A 14,648-nucleotide genomic window follows, 5' to 3' on the forward strand; every position below is an offset into this window, starting at 1 on the left:
AAATGGAAGTCTCTCCTTAATCTGTGAGCCCCCCCCCCCCCCGCTAAATAAGCATGGTTATATATGCATAAATATATTGCAATATATTTAAAATACAAAAATTACATATGCCAAATAATAACTAAACTGGTATATATAATATTACATAATAAGATTATATATGAAATGGGATTATGAAATACACACTGTTCTTTAATTTCTTAACTTTGTTTTATTTTTTATAGACTTTACATTCATTTTTTATGTTTTTATTTTTAAGTACTCTCTGCATCCAATATGGGGCTCAAACTCACAACCCCAAGATCAAGAGTCACATGCTGTACTTACTAAGACAGCCAGGCATCCCTCTTAACTTTGTTTTAATGGCAATATACTATACAGGTATATTCTCATTATAAAATAAAGCCAGTAAAGGGAAATATTTCCTTTTGTGATATATTATGGGTAATTTTCCTTGCCACTGTATACATTTACCTAAGTATGCTATTCAGATAACTTACTTAATCAATGTATTGATATATTTTTTTAATTGCCTCTAATTTTTCAGTAGTATAAATTATTCCATAAAATATGTTCATGTACATCTCTGATTATTTCATTGGGACAAATTCTTACTAGTGGGATATTTTTTCTGTCAGTGTCATTACCCAGTTTAGTTGGCACAACAAAAAGAACAGTTAAGAGAAAAGAGTAGGCTACAAAACAATGTATAGAATAATAGAAAATATATCAAAATGTTAAAAAAGAGGTTCTCTTTCAGGGTAAATTTACAAGTGATTTTTACTAATCTGTGCTTTATTGTTTCACTCTCCCTCTCTGTATACATAGATAGAGATATTATGGATATATACATTAAATATATGTAATCACCTGTGACATAAAAATAAGATTTTTTTTTAATTTTTAATTTTATTTATTTTGAGAGAGAGAGAGCACAAGTGGGTTAGGGGCAGAGAGAGAGGGAGAGAGAATTCAAGTAGGCTCTACACTATCAACACAGAGCCTGATGCAGGGCTAGAACTCATAACTGTGAGACCATGACCTGAGCCGAAATCAAGAGTTGGATGCTTAACCAACTGAGACACCTAGGTGCCTCACAATAATAATGTTTTTCTCTTCATCTTCTGGGATCCCTATGATTCTGATGTTGTTCCTTTTAATGAGTCACTGATTTCTCTAATTCTTAAATTGTGCTCTTTTGCCTCAGTTTCCCCCTTTTTTCTGCTTCATTATTCTCCATAAGTTTGTCCTCTGTATTGCTGATTCACTTCTCTACCTCATCCATCCTTGCCTCTGTGGCATCCATTCGGGATTGCAGCTCAGTTATAGCATTTTCTATTCATCCTGACTAGCTTTTACTTCTTGTATCTCCACAGAAAGGGATTCTAATCTATTTTGATCCCAGCTAGTATTCTTATCGCAATTCTAAATTCTGGTTCAGACATCTTGGTTGTATTTCTATTGGTTAAGTCCCTGGCTGTCATTTCTTCCTGCTCTTTCTCTTGGGGTGAATTCCTTCATTTTGTCATTTTGAAAGAAGAAAAGGAATTAATGAGGTAAAAAAATTTTTAATTAAAAAATTAAAAACAACACACACACACACACACACACACACACACACACAAGTCAAATAAATGATGCTAGATCCTAGGTGTGTTTTGGTGTGGGTGTTGAAAGGGGCTTAATAGAGAAAAAAAGGGGGAAAAATGGAAAACATTTGAAAATTTGAAAAAATGAATACAATAAAATAGAATAAAATGAAATGATGGAAGTAAAATAGAATTTGAAACATTTACAAAAAAGTAAAAAATATAGTAGAAAAAAATTGAAGAAATATTTTTAATAGAAATTGAAAATAAAAATAAATTTTTCTCTTTCTGTATTCAAGAAAAAGAAAAGAAATGAAAGAGAGAAAAGAAGAAAATTGAATAGATGGACCAGCGAACAGACTGAAATACGATTTAAATTACATCGTTTTCCCCTAGAAGTCAAATTATGAAGCACTTTATAGTCTGTAAACTAAGCAGGCAGAGACTCCTGTTCCTGAAGAGCAAGGTTGGCCCAGTTGGGCGGGGCTTAATGTAATGGCTCTGTTCTCCACTAGATGGCACCACTTAGCTTACTGGGGTGGATTGTTGTGGTGCTTGCGGGTGTGTATGTGCATGCGCGGAAGCGGTGAAAATGGCGTCACCCGGCTGCCCAGTCTCTAGTATCGGAACTCTTCTCCCAGATCAACAATTTCGCACCTGTCTCCAGTTTCTGTCCACTCCACGCTTTTACACTGTCTGTGACCAAGCTGTCAGGTTGCCAGGCAGCACCTCCCTCCTGAGTTTTATCTCAGATGCAGCTGTGTTTTCTGACCCCTCGCTTCTGAAGGACTGCGGCTTTGACCTGTTCTGACCCTCTGTGGGAGGGTCTCACCGAGCAATGGCCAGGTGCCAACCCGCACCTAGGAACGTTCGCAGGACTGTGCTGCTACCGATGCCCAGAGACTGAGGCTGTGTGCCAGCCCGCCCCAGAAAAAGTTCACACGATTGTGTAGCAGCAGCATTTCAGGGACTATGGCAAATCACAACATGATCTGGCACCAGGCTTCACCCCCAACGACCTTGTTCCGGCACCAGCAAATGTGGTTGTTCTCCATGGTCCACTGGGGCTTTGCTTGTGGAGGGCGGCCCACACAGCCTCTACCAGATGTCCTCCCAGCAGGGGAACTGCCTCTCCCTGTGTGTCCTGAGAACTTCTTGGACCCCACTCTGCTCCTGAGGATTTGTCCTTCCCACCAGAGCACTGCCAGGTATTGAGCTGCAGAGTTTCAGACTCTGCACTACCCCTGTTTATAGAGTCTTAATGGAATTTAAACCCTCTCCTTTCTCCTTTCTCTCTTTTTAGTTCAGTCCCTGCATCTGTTTCCACTTTCCACTTTCTCTCCAGCTGCTTTTGGGGGGGGGGTGCTTTTCCCGTACTCTCCCCCCATCTCCATCCTCTCTCCACCAGCTCCCTGCCCTCAGCGGCTTCTCTCTACCCCAGTTCACCTCTCCATGCCGCATACCTGCTGAGTTCTGTGGTTCAGGTTGTGCACATTGTTGTGTAAATCCTCAAATCAGTTTTCTAGGTGTGCAGGATGGTTTAGTGTTGGGCTGGCTGTCCATAATAAGAATGTTTTTAAAAGATGGCAAGCTAGTTGAATTCAGGGATAACACTTGAAATCAGGTCTATGTCACTATCGGGCAGAATAAATTAAGGCTGGATTGGCTTCTTTTTAAAAATCAAGTTAGGGGCACCTGGGTGGCTCAGTTGGTTAAGCATCCAACTTCGGTTCAGGTCATGATCCCACAGCCTATGAGTTCAAGCCCTGCATTGGACTGTGTGCTGACAGCTCAGAGCTTGGAGCCTGCTTTGGATTCTGTGTCTCCCACTCTCTCTGCTCCTCCCTCACTTGTGCTCTGTCTCTCAAAAATAAATAAACATTAAAAAAATAAAAATCAAGTTAAATTTGGGGAGCCTGGGTGGCTCAGTAGGTTGGTTGAGCGTCCAACTTCAGCTCAGGTCATGATCTCACTATTCATGGGTTCAAGCCCCCTGAGGTAAAAAAAAAATTTTTTTAATTAAAAAATTAAAAACAACAACAACACACACACACACACAAATCAAATAAATGATGCTATATCCTATGTGTGTTTTGGTCTGCGTGTTGAAAGGGGCTTGACATATTAGAGTAAAAAAGGGGGTGGGGAGGAAAACATTTGAAAATTTGAAAAAATGTGCTGACAGCTCAGAGCCTGGAGTCTGCTTAGGATTCTGTGTCTCTTTCTGTGCCTTTCTCCCACTCATTCTCTCTCTCTCTCTCTCTCTCTCTCTCAAAAATAAATAAACATTAATTTTTTTTAAATCAAGTTACATTTATATTTTTCTCTTTCTATATATAGAAAGTTCCAGGGCACCTGGCTGGCTCAGTCGGTAGAGCATGCAGCTCCTGATCTCAGGATGGTGAGTTCAAGCCCCACATTGGGCGTGGAGCCTACTTAATTAAAAAAAAAAAAAAGTTCCCTCAGCCCCTTTTTGTTCAATTCCCACGTAGGCAACTATTGCTCTGATTTGTATTACAATAGATTACTTTTCTTGGTTCTTAAACTTTGTATAAATGGTGTCAACAGTATGTACTCTTTTGTATCTGGTTTCTTTCAGGAATTCAAGTCTGAATTCTTGGTAGAACAAAGATTGGCATCCAAGTCTGCTCTTTCACAAAGCCTACACACTTACCCACAAAGCTACACATGAGCGGGAGCAACCCTCACCTTCCCAGGTCCCACATGAGGGATGACAAAAAGTCTTTGGAGACAGTTCAACATCTGAGATGTTGGGCAGTTCAACATCTGAGATGGTGAGAAAGCCCCACACTTCCTTCTATCAAGATGTTTGTATAAGGTATAGTTGATCCATGTTGTAAAAACTTATCTTGGGTACAAAGTGGTGTTGTCTCTGAACCTCTGTCATGATTAGGCCATATACAACTTCCTTTTTCTCTGGGAGCATCAGCGTCCATATTTATAAAACATACCTACAATCTATTTCTCACTACTCCTGGGGCCATCACTATGCTCCAGTCTGTCACCATGTCTCATTTGGATCATTGCCATGTTCTCCTAACTAGCCCTTCTACAGTCTTATTGTCAATATACTAGCCAAAGGGATACTATTCAATTAGAGTCGGATCATGTCACTCTGTTTAAACCTGATCAATCCAGAGCAAAAGCCAAAGCCCTATGGTCACCTACAAGGTTCTCCTTGTCTGACCCCTGTTGTCACCCTTTCTCATCTCCTACCACTCTTACTCTGATTCATTCTGCTTCTTTCTCATTGGTCTCTGTCTTGTTCCTTGGATATGATGAGGTCTACCACTATAGGTAGATGGGCATTTCTTAGAGAATGTGGTGAGAGTGAGTGAGAAAGGAAGCTTAAAAGGAACCAACACATCCCTTTGTTGTCAATATTGTCAACATTACCACTTCTAGGCCACTTAGGAAAAATCAATATGACAAGAGACTTCTACTGTCCCCTAAGTACACAGACTTTTTGTCAAAAACAATGGTGTCGTGGTCACATTTCCTTTCCTTTTCTTTTTTTAACATTTATTTATTTTTGAGACAGAGAGACAGAGCATGAATGGGGGAGGGTCAGAGAGAGGGACACACAGAATCTGAAACAGGCTCCAGGCTCCTAGCTGTCAGCACAGAGCCTGACGCGGGGCTCGAACTCACGGACCACGAGATCATGACCTGAGCCGAAGTCAGCCGCTTAACTGACTGAGCCACCCAGGCGCCCCTCCTTTTCTTTTTTTCTACCAACATCAATTCCCTTTTTTTCCGGAGTCATCCTTGAGTTTTCTTTGGAGAACCATTCATCCCCCTTTCCTAGTCCATGTGATTCAAGTTGGGTCGATCCCATTTCTGGCTCTAGGTCTAGCCAATTAGCTTATCCTATCACTCAGGTCTTAGTGTTTGGTTCTGGAGTAGGCATGGGCCACAGTTTAACCCGATGTAAGTCATGCCCACCCAGGGTGTTTTCTAGAAGATTGCAGAAAGGAAGATTGCAGGGGTGAGAGGGCTACTAGCAGAAAGGACTGTGTGATCCAAGAGCTGTGGGAGTATCACATGGGGCTTGGGAGTGAAGCTAACACAAAGAAAAACAGAACTGAGAGATGGAAAGGATTCCAGCCTTGATGATAAAATGTCTCTAGACCCAGGACTACTTTAAGCTGGGTGTATATCCCAGACTTGTTAGTTATTTGGACTAATAAATTTGCTATTGTGCTTATAACATTTTGAATTCAATTTCTTTCACTAGGGACCAGAAGACTCCCAGAAAATATAGGGGATAAAAGTACTATCCTCCCGCTTGGATGGAGTGATGCCATTTTTGTGTATTAAAGTGAGTGTATTCCATATCCAGTCCCGGATGAAGGATCTACAAATCTTCTGAGGAACATTTTTCTATCTTTTTAAAACAGTTTTTAAAAATATTGATTATTGAGAGACAGAGAGAGACAGAGCACGAGCAGGGGAAGGACAGAGAGAGAGGGAGACACAGAATCCAAAGCAGGATACAGGCTCTGAGCTGTCAGCACAGAGCCCGATGCGGGGCTCGAACTCACGAACTGTGAGATCATGACCTGAGCTGAAGTCAGACGCTTAACCGACGTCAGACGCTTAACCGACTGAGCCACCCAGGTGCCCCGGAACATTTTTCTATCTTAGATGACACCAGTGAGAGCCCTGTGCTACTAAAAGAAAAAAGGAATTTGAATTCTGGCAAAAAAGTAGACTGTCCCTGATCCCAGACCTCTTTAGCTATCTCAGTAAGGCCCAAAGTTCACTAAATTATCTCCACAGAACCTACAGCATTGATGTGAATCAGGTGTATGGTCACTGGTACTCAAACTTCCAGGCTCATACATATACCATCTAATAGGATGGTGGGGTTCCAGGATATTATTAGCAAAGTCTTCTATGACCTGCTGGGCTAATGAAGAGTGGTTGCATAATATAAGATTGTTCTTATTTATTAACCAGACCCTAGTTTCCAATGACCAATGTACTATATCTGTGTGTAGTCTTAGCTAGGGGCAATACATCAATTGTTGTAATATTAGACAAATGCAAATTTGTCTACATCTATCTTCTAGGACACTTTCTTTCTCCAAAGAAACTCCAAACTTTCTTCCTGCTTCTGAAAAAGTTAGCATCATTTTCCTAGTGTAAAAAAATATTCTTTCATTAATAAGATTCTTTAAAGATTAAAAGACATGCACAGATTACCTGTAATGATGAGGTGGGCTGTTGAAAGCATACAGAAGATGACTATCACAGGGGAGTTCTTGAAGGAATCTGTTTCTCTTGCCTATGTGGAATCCATTTCACTTTCTACTGGCAACAGAGCCTACATTTTCTTTTAGGGAAACATCAATTCCTACCTGAGCCCATGTGATGCCGGTAGGAGCCATAACCTCCACACCAATCATAACATTTCTCTTTCTGGCCACATTTGGTTCAGGGAAGGGGATGATTAACAAGACAGCCAATGAAAACCTTCCCCTGGAGAGAGTTTAGCCAGCATTTTGGCTAACTGAAAAGTCTTGCAAGAAGCTGGCTTTGTATGGTCAGCACCGCGGACAGCAGCAGTTGTGGGTTTTGCCTTTTATGCAGGTCTCTACTGGGAAGTTGCTCTCCCAAATGCCACTTGCAACTTTGAAATAGACACAGTAAGAAAGATGAAACAGTGAAAGTGACCTCCTCCAGCCATGTTATTCAGTTGGTACGGATGAGAGATATCACAGTCAGATTGCCTTTAAAACTAGAAACATACAGTCGATTCTTGATATTTGTCCTTGCAATAGTTATGTTCTATAAAGTTGACACAAACATTGAATTAGCAGATACTGAACTATTGTTCCTAAGTGATATATAAAGTTAGGCTCTTGCAAGTTTCTTATCATAACATATTCATCAACCGATCAACAAATAACTTTTTAAAATGTGCATTTCTGTTTAAAGATACCTTATTTAATATATATAAGCAAGTCATTGACATTGAACTCATGGCCAATGACACTATAACTCATGCATAAATGAAACTTACCCAACACATATATTTTCTCTAAAAGGCACATCACAGCTGTTTTGTGCTTACCAATACTGGGCAGAATGTCAACACTATACTCAGGAGCCATTTTAAACAGCAAAATCACCAATAAAAAGTATGAAAATGTGAAAAACATGGCACTAAATAGACTGCAAAAAGAACACTTGTTTATGGCATGGGAGCTCAAACAAGAAGGCAGAGAAGATGATATCCCAGCTCAAGAAGAAGGAGAACATTTGCCCTTCCTCTGCCTTTTTCTTCTTTTCTGGTTCTCTATATATTAGATGATGCCTGCCCACATTGGTGAGGATGAGCTTTACTCACTTCACCAACTGAAATGCTAATCTCTTCCAGAAACACCTTCACAGAAGTACTCAGAAATAATGTTTTACCAGCTGTGTGGGCATCCTTTACCCCCAGTCAAGTTGACACATAAAATTATTATTCTGGGGCACCTGGGTGGCTCAGTTGGTTGAGAGTCCCACTTTGGCTCAGGTCATGATCTTGCAATTCACAAGTTTGAACCCCATGTCAGGCGTGCTGACAGCTCAGAGCCTGGAGCCTGTTTCAGATTCTGTGTCTCCCTTTCTTTCTGCGCCCCCCACCCCCACCCCGCCATGATCTGTCTGTCTCTCTCTCTCAAAAAAAAAAACCCATAAAAAAATTAACCATCATTCTAAGTCTCAGTAAAAGATACTCAGAGGTTATAGAAGCCAAATCCCATATGGCCCTACCTAATTCAGTTTGCTCTTCCTTCTCTTGCATCTCTGGTCGATGATTAGGTTACTGACGAGACTTTTTCTTTCTTAATATAGACATTTTCAGCTATCAATTTCCATCTAAAAACTGCTTGAGCTACATCCCATAAATTTTGATATGTTGTATCTTCATTTTCACTCATCTCAAAGTATTTTCTTTCTTTCGTTTTTTTTCCCATCTCAAAGTATTTTCTAATTTCCTTTGGTGTTTCTTCTTTGGCCATCAGTTAATTAGGAGTATCTTATTTAATTTCCACATGTTGGTGAATTTCCCACATTTCTCTCTGTTACTGATTTCTGATTTCACTCAACTATGGCCAGAGAATGTACAATGTATAATTCCAACCTTTTAAACAAACTGGGAGTTGTTTTATGCCCTACCATATGGTCTGTTCTGGAGCCCTACATGATTTAGTACCACTAAACGGGTTACCACTCTAACCCTCATATCCTATATTTGCCCCTCATTTACTTGTCTCATGTTGGCCGTCTTGCTGTTTCTCAAACACACCCAGGTGTGTACATTCCTGTCTCAAGGTCTTTGTGTTGTGATTCCCTCTGCCTATAACACTTCTTCCTCATTTTTGTCTAACTCACTGTTTCACCTCCTTCAGATCTCTGCTCAAAAGTCACCTTCCCAGCAAGACTTTGGTGACCACTCTATTTAAATTGCAACCTCCAATGTTCTATTCCCGTTTCCTGCTTTATTTTTGTCCATAGCTCCAATTTTCATAGGACACACTGTATGTTATTTGTTTGTGTCTGTCTTTCTCCATTAGAATGTAAGCTCCTGAGAGCAGGTTTTATTTACTACTTTATCTTCAGTGTGCAGAACAGTGCTTGGCACACAATAGAATCTCAATATGTATTTTATGAATAAGTGAATCAATAAAATAATAGAATCAGTTCCAATTTGGGTTATGGTTGGCTTGCCTAGCTCCAGAAGGCTATGCCTGGGGAGAACTGTGTTGTCTCAGGCAGGGGAAATGCCCAGCTAGCTACAGGCTGAACGGTTGAATGCGCCAATAAGAGACAGTTAGGTCTGTTTGCATTGACAGAAAAAGAAGAATGGATGTTTAATGTTATTATTCTTTCAGGTTGTTTCTATGTTTGAGAAGTTTCATAATAAAATGTTTAGAAAATAAGTAGAGTAGTTAGCAATGTGTTCATTGATCAAATGTGGGCATTTTTTCATCTGCAATGAAGTTGATGATCTGTTGTTTCATGGTTTGATCAATAGCTTACTCAACAATTGATTGATATTCACAATGTTGTCAAGTACCTCTTAGAAAATAATTAATTTAGATTCTCAAGAGGGCGTTTGCTTTTTTTTAAAGTTTATTTATTTTGAGAGAGACAGAGACAGCATGAGCAGGGGAGGGGCAGAGAGTGGGGGGAGAGAATCCCAAGAAGGCTCTGCACTACCAGTGCAGAGCCCAATGTGGGGCTCAAGCTCATGAACCGTGAGATCATGACCTGAGCCAAAACCAAGAGTTCTATGCTTAACCAACTGAGGCCCCAGGCCCCTGGGAGTTTGCTTTTTCAATAGCTACTTATGTTTTCTCAGCTATCTCTTTTCTTTAAAAAATTGAAATGTGCAGCTCCTGGGTGTCTCAGTCTGTTGAGTGTCTGACTTTAACTCAGGTCGTGATCTTGCTGAGTTCGAGCCTCACATCAGACTCACTGCTATCAGTGCAGAACCCACTTCAGATCCTCTGCCCCCCCTCTGCCCCTCCCCCACTCATGCTTGCTCTCAAAAACAAAATTAAAATTAAAATTTTTAATAAAAAATTGAAATGTACTTAAATTTTATTTCATAACATCAATCACTGTAAAAATATTAAGCAATACAGAAAAATGCAAATTGTGCTTAATAACCACTTGTCTCAGAATCCCACTTTATTATTAACTATTTTGTGTATTCTTTCAGACTTAAAAATTATTATATAAATATATAAAGTGATTTGTATAACCTAAGTGAGCTTGTATTTTTCTGTAATCTTCTGTTTTCACTTAACTACAAATTATGGTAATATTTCCATGTAAATACATAAAGGAGTATCTTCTTTTTAATAGCTGTATAGTATTTCGTATACTTCTTGATCTGTAGATATTTTTCCTTATCCCATTTAGCCAGCGAGCTTTCATTAAAATATGATGGAAGTAAGCAAAAATTTAAAAGCATTTTTAAAGTTAAAGTTAAAACATATTTGAAGAGTACCAGGTCTTTTCCAGGTTTGTTCCCCCTAGCTGAATTCAAGATACCCAATAGAAGCTTTCAAATTTTGTTTTCCAAAACTCTAGACCATGATGTCAGTGGTGCCCCCTGGTGTTGTGTGGGGCACAACTAATTAATATTTCATTCTGCTCTGAGTATTAGAAACCCTGATTAACAGTGGCTCAAACAGCTGAGTCTAGAGGATGCAACTAAAGCAAGGCTCAGGTGGAAATTTATAACTCTAATGCATATACTTAAAAAGAATGTTTTTTGACAAGGATGCAAAGAAACTAGATCTCTCATACTTGGCTGGTGGAAATGTAAACTGGTACTCTGGAAAATAGTTTGGCAGCTTCTTATAAAACCACACAAGCATTTACCATAAAGCCCAGCAATCACATCCTTGGGCATTGTTTTCCAGAGGAGTGAAGGTATTTTTCAGACAAATACCTCTTTATAAATGTTTATAATAGCTTTATTAGTAAAAGCCGAAAACTGGGAATAACCCAAAGGTCTTCAGTAGGCAAATAAACAAACTGTGATACATGCATACAGTGGAATACCACTCAACAATAAAAAAAAATGAATAGTGATAAATGTAACAACTTGGCTAGATCTCAAGGGCATTGTGCTTAGTGCAAAAAAAGCACATTTCATGTAACATTGCATAACAACTATACTTAAAATTTTTTTTCATTCAAAAAAATCTAATTTCAGAAGGTCACATACTATACGATTCCATCTATTTAACATTCTAAAATTGACAAAGCTGTGGGGGGGGGGAAATAGAGAACAGATTGATGTTTGCTAAAGGACAGGGTTGGGGGTAGGAGAGGGTGAGTGGGACTACAGAGGGGGCAGCAGGGGGGAGTTCCTTTGTGTATCTTGCGTATCCAATTCTGTATCTTGATTGTGTGCAATTGCACGAATCTATACATGTGACTAAAGTGCACAGAATGCCCCCCTCTCACACACAAAAGTGTATGTTAAAAGTAGTGAAAACAGGGGCTCCTGGCCGGCTCTGTTGGAAAAGCATGTGACTCTTGATCTCGGGGTCATGAGTTTGAGTCCCACATTGAATGTAGAGATTGCTCAAATAAATAAAACAAACAAAAAAAAAAGTAATGAAAACGAAATATGGTATGTAGTCTAGTTGCCATGCTATGCTAACGTCAGTTTCCTGGTTTTGATATTGTACTTCAGTTATTTAAGATGTCCTCAAAGGTAGAAGCTGGGTGAAAGGGTTCAAAGACTCTATGTACTAGTGTTGCAACTCCTTGGGAGCCTTGCGAGTGTAATTATTTCAAAATTAGAAGTTTAAAAAATTTTTAAAGCATATTTGAAAATCAATGATCTAAGCTTCCACCTCAAGAGGCTAAATGAGAAAAACAAATTAAATCCAAAGCAAGTGGAAGGAGGGGCACCTGGGTGGCTCAGCTGGGTAAGAATTTTGACTCTTGATTTCCACTCAGGTCCTGATCTCATGGTTCATGGGATTGAGCCCTGTGTCAGGTTCTGTGCTGACAGCGTGGAGCCTACTTGGGATTCTCTCACTCCTTCTCTCTGTCCCTCCCCTCGTCGCATGCAGGTGTGTGCTCTCTCTCAAAATAAATAAACATTAAAAAAAAGAGAGAAGAAAATGGAAGGAAGCAGAAAATAAAGAGATTTCAATAAAATAATAGATATATGTTATTTCTATAAAATTTTGATGCCTGGTAGTGTAAGTTTTCATTCTTCAAGATTGCTGTGGTTATTCTAGGTCTTTTGCATGTCCTTTTAAAAAAGATTTTATTTTTAAGTAATCCCTACACTCAGCATGGGACTTGAACTCACAACCCTGGGTTTAAGAGTCACATGCTCTACTCTAAGTAAAATAAGCCTCCTAAAAAAGAAAAAAAAAGTCACATGCTCCACTGACTAAGCCAGCCAGATGCCTCAGCATGTCCTTATTAAGTTTAGAATTAGCTTGTCAAATTCCACAAAAGGACCTTCCTGTGATTTTGATGGGCAACATGTTGTATCCATAGACCAATTTTACAAGAACTGGCATTACAACATTTTCTCTGTACTATTGAGTGTTCTAACCATGAAGATTTATTAAGATTTCATTTGTTCAAATTTAAAAAATTTCTTTCAGCAATATTTTGTAGTTTTCAGCATAAAGGTCTTATCTATCTTTGTCGGATTTATTCCCAAGTATTTGAAGGGTTTGGTGCCATTGGTTTTGTTTTTTAGTTCCATTTTCTACTTGTGTGTTACTAGTGTCCAGAAGTCAGTGCAACCGCTCAAGGACATCAGTTTCCTGTTTGGCTTCACCATCCTAGCATGTCAGAGTCACACAATGGCTGCTGCCTCCTCAGGTCTGGAATCTACCTTCCTGGGAGGAAGAAGAAGCAAGTGACAAGATGGAAGGGATAGCACCTAGATCAGGAAAGAAAAATATTCCCAGAAATCTCTACAGTCTTCTGTTTCATTTCAGTCATCAGAACTGGGTCTAGTTACTCCTAGATGCCGGAGAGGTGAAGATGGAATTTTTAAGCTGGGTACATTGCTGCTCCAAACAAAATCTGAGTTCTGTTGGTAAATCCTAGAGGAGAATAGTAGGTGGGAAGCTAGCAGTGACAGCCACAGTGTAGAAAAGGATTTAGTACTTTCATAAGACCATGTACTCCTTGAACCCTCTCACTATGGTTTTTCTAAACAGTTTTTATTTAATTTAGTGTTTTATGTTATTTTGGCTATGTAAATATTATTCCACACTGATCTGTGTGGTGTGCTATGATTGAATTTCCTCTCTTGGTCAACTTTTGTGTTTTTCTTGGAGTTATTGTGGTTTCTTGTTTTTGTTTGCTTAGTTTTCTATGTCACTGTCTCTAACTCTTCCTAAACTTTCCAACAGAATTGCAAAACCTCACTAAAAAAAGAATTTCTTTTCATGCAGTCAGACACGTGGTTTCCCTTTTTTTCACCCTTAGATACTTCTTCCCTGGAGACTTTTTGTAATCTTACTCAGTCTGAACTAGGATTTTTTTTTCTCTAAGCATTCTGAAATTTTTTTTAGTCTCTCCCTGTGTCCCTGTTGTCTCTAGTTCTTATGGTTTAATCCTTCATTTACGTTGATTATATTTTCCAGTAGCCTCCTGACAAAGCAGCCATAGGAAGTACATTTTTTCAGGCATTGGGTGAAAACACCTTTATTCCCTCCTTGCACTTGACTGATACAATTTTTATGGGAAAGAATTCTAGATTGATAATAATGACCCCTCATTAGTGTGAAGGCATCACTTTATCATGTTTAGCTTCTTGTGCTGCTTTTGAAAGTCTAATTAAAGATTCTGATTTCTTTCTTTCTTTCTTTCTCTTTCTTTCTTTCTTTCTTCCTCTCTCTTGGTGACACTGTAGCCTTTTTCCTCTATGAAAGTTTTTAAGATATTTTTGTTCTTGGCATTCTAAAATTTCCCAATTATATGCCCTGGTAAGGATTTTTTCAAATACATTGTGCTGGGTATTTTTAATCTAGATGCTTATGTTCTTCAGTCCTGGACATTGTCTTCTATTACTTCCTGGTGGAAAGTACTGTCTCTTTCTAGAAGTCCTGCCCAGCTGATTATTGAACTACAGTGAATTATGTCTCTAATTTCATTAGCTTTTTAAAAATTCTACTTTTTAGGAGATTTCTGCAACTTTATCTTCCAACTCTTTTGTACAATTTTAAATTTCTTCTATTGCAACTTTAATTTCCAAAAGCCATCTGTATCCGTTTTTTTTAAAATAATGTCATTGTTTTATAGATACAATATCTTTTCAAACATGCTAAGTATAATTTTAAATAAATAAATTTTCTTCAGCTCTCTGCTTTGTCTCAATGTCCTTCAAGTTTCTTCTTCTTCTTTATTTATTTATTTATTTTTTGCTTGTTTTGCCTGTCTTTCAAAGTTAAGGGGTTTCCTTAAACATATGATGATTTTGAGCTGACTATTCATCTTTAACAGTGAGGTATTAAAAAATTGTGGATGTGAGGTGTGACTTTT

General features: G+C 38.9%; 1 long non-coding RNA gene across 1 annotated transcript in view; it reads left to right on the top strand.

The window, feature by feature from the left end:
- LOC131501004 (uncharacterized) overlaps positions 1-14,648 on the top strand; it is a 118,573-nt gene that overhangs the window by 99,669 nt on the left and 4,256 nt on the right. The gene's annotated exons all lie outside the window — the stretch shown is intronic.

This window comes from Neofelis nebulosa, chromosome 18 (genome assembly GCF_028018385.1).
Source record: "Neofelis nebulosa isolate mNeoNeb1 chromosome 18, mNeoNeb1.pri, whole genome shotgun sequence".
In the NCBI taxonomy this organism is placed as follows: domain Eukaryota; kingdom Metazoa; phylum Chordata; class Mammalia; order Carnivora; family Felidae; genus Neofelis; species Neofelis nebulosa.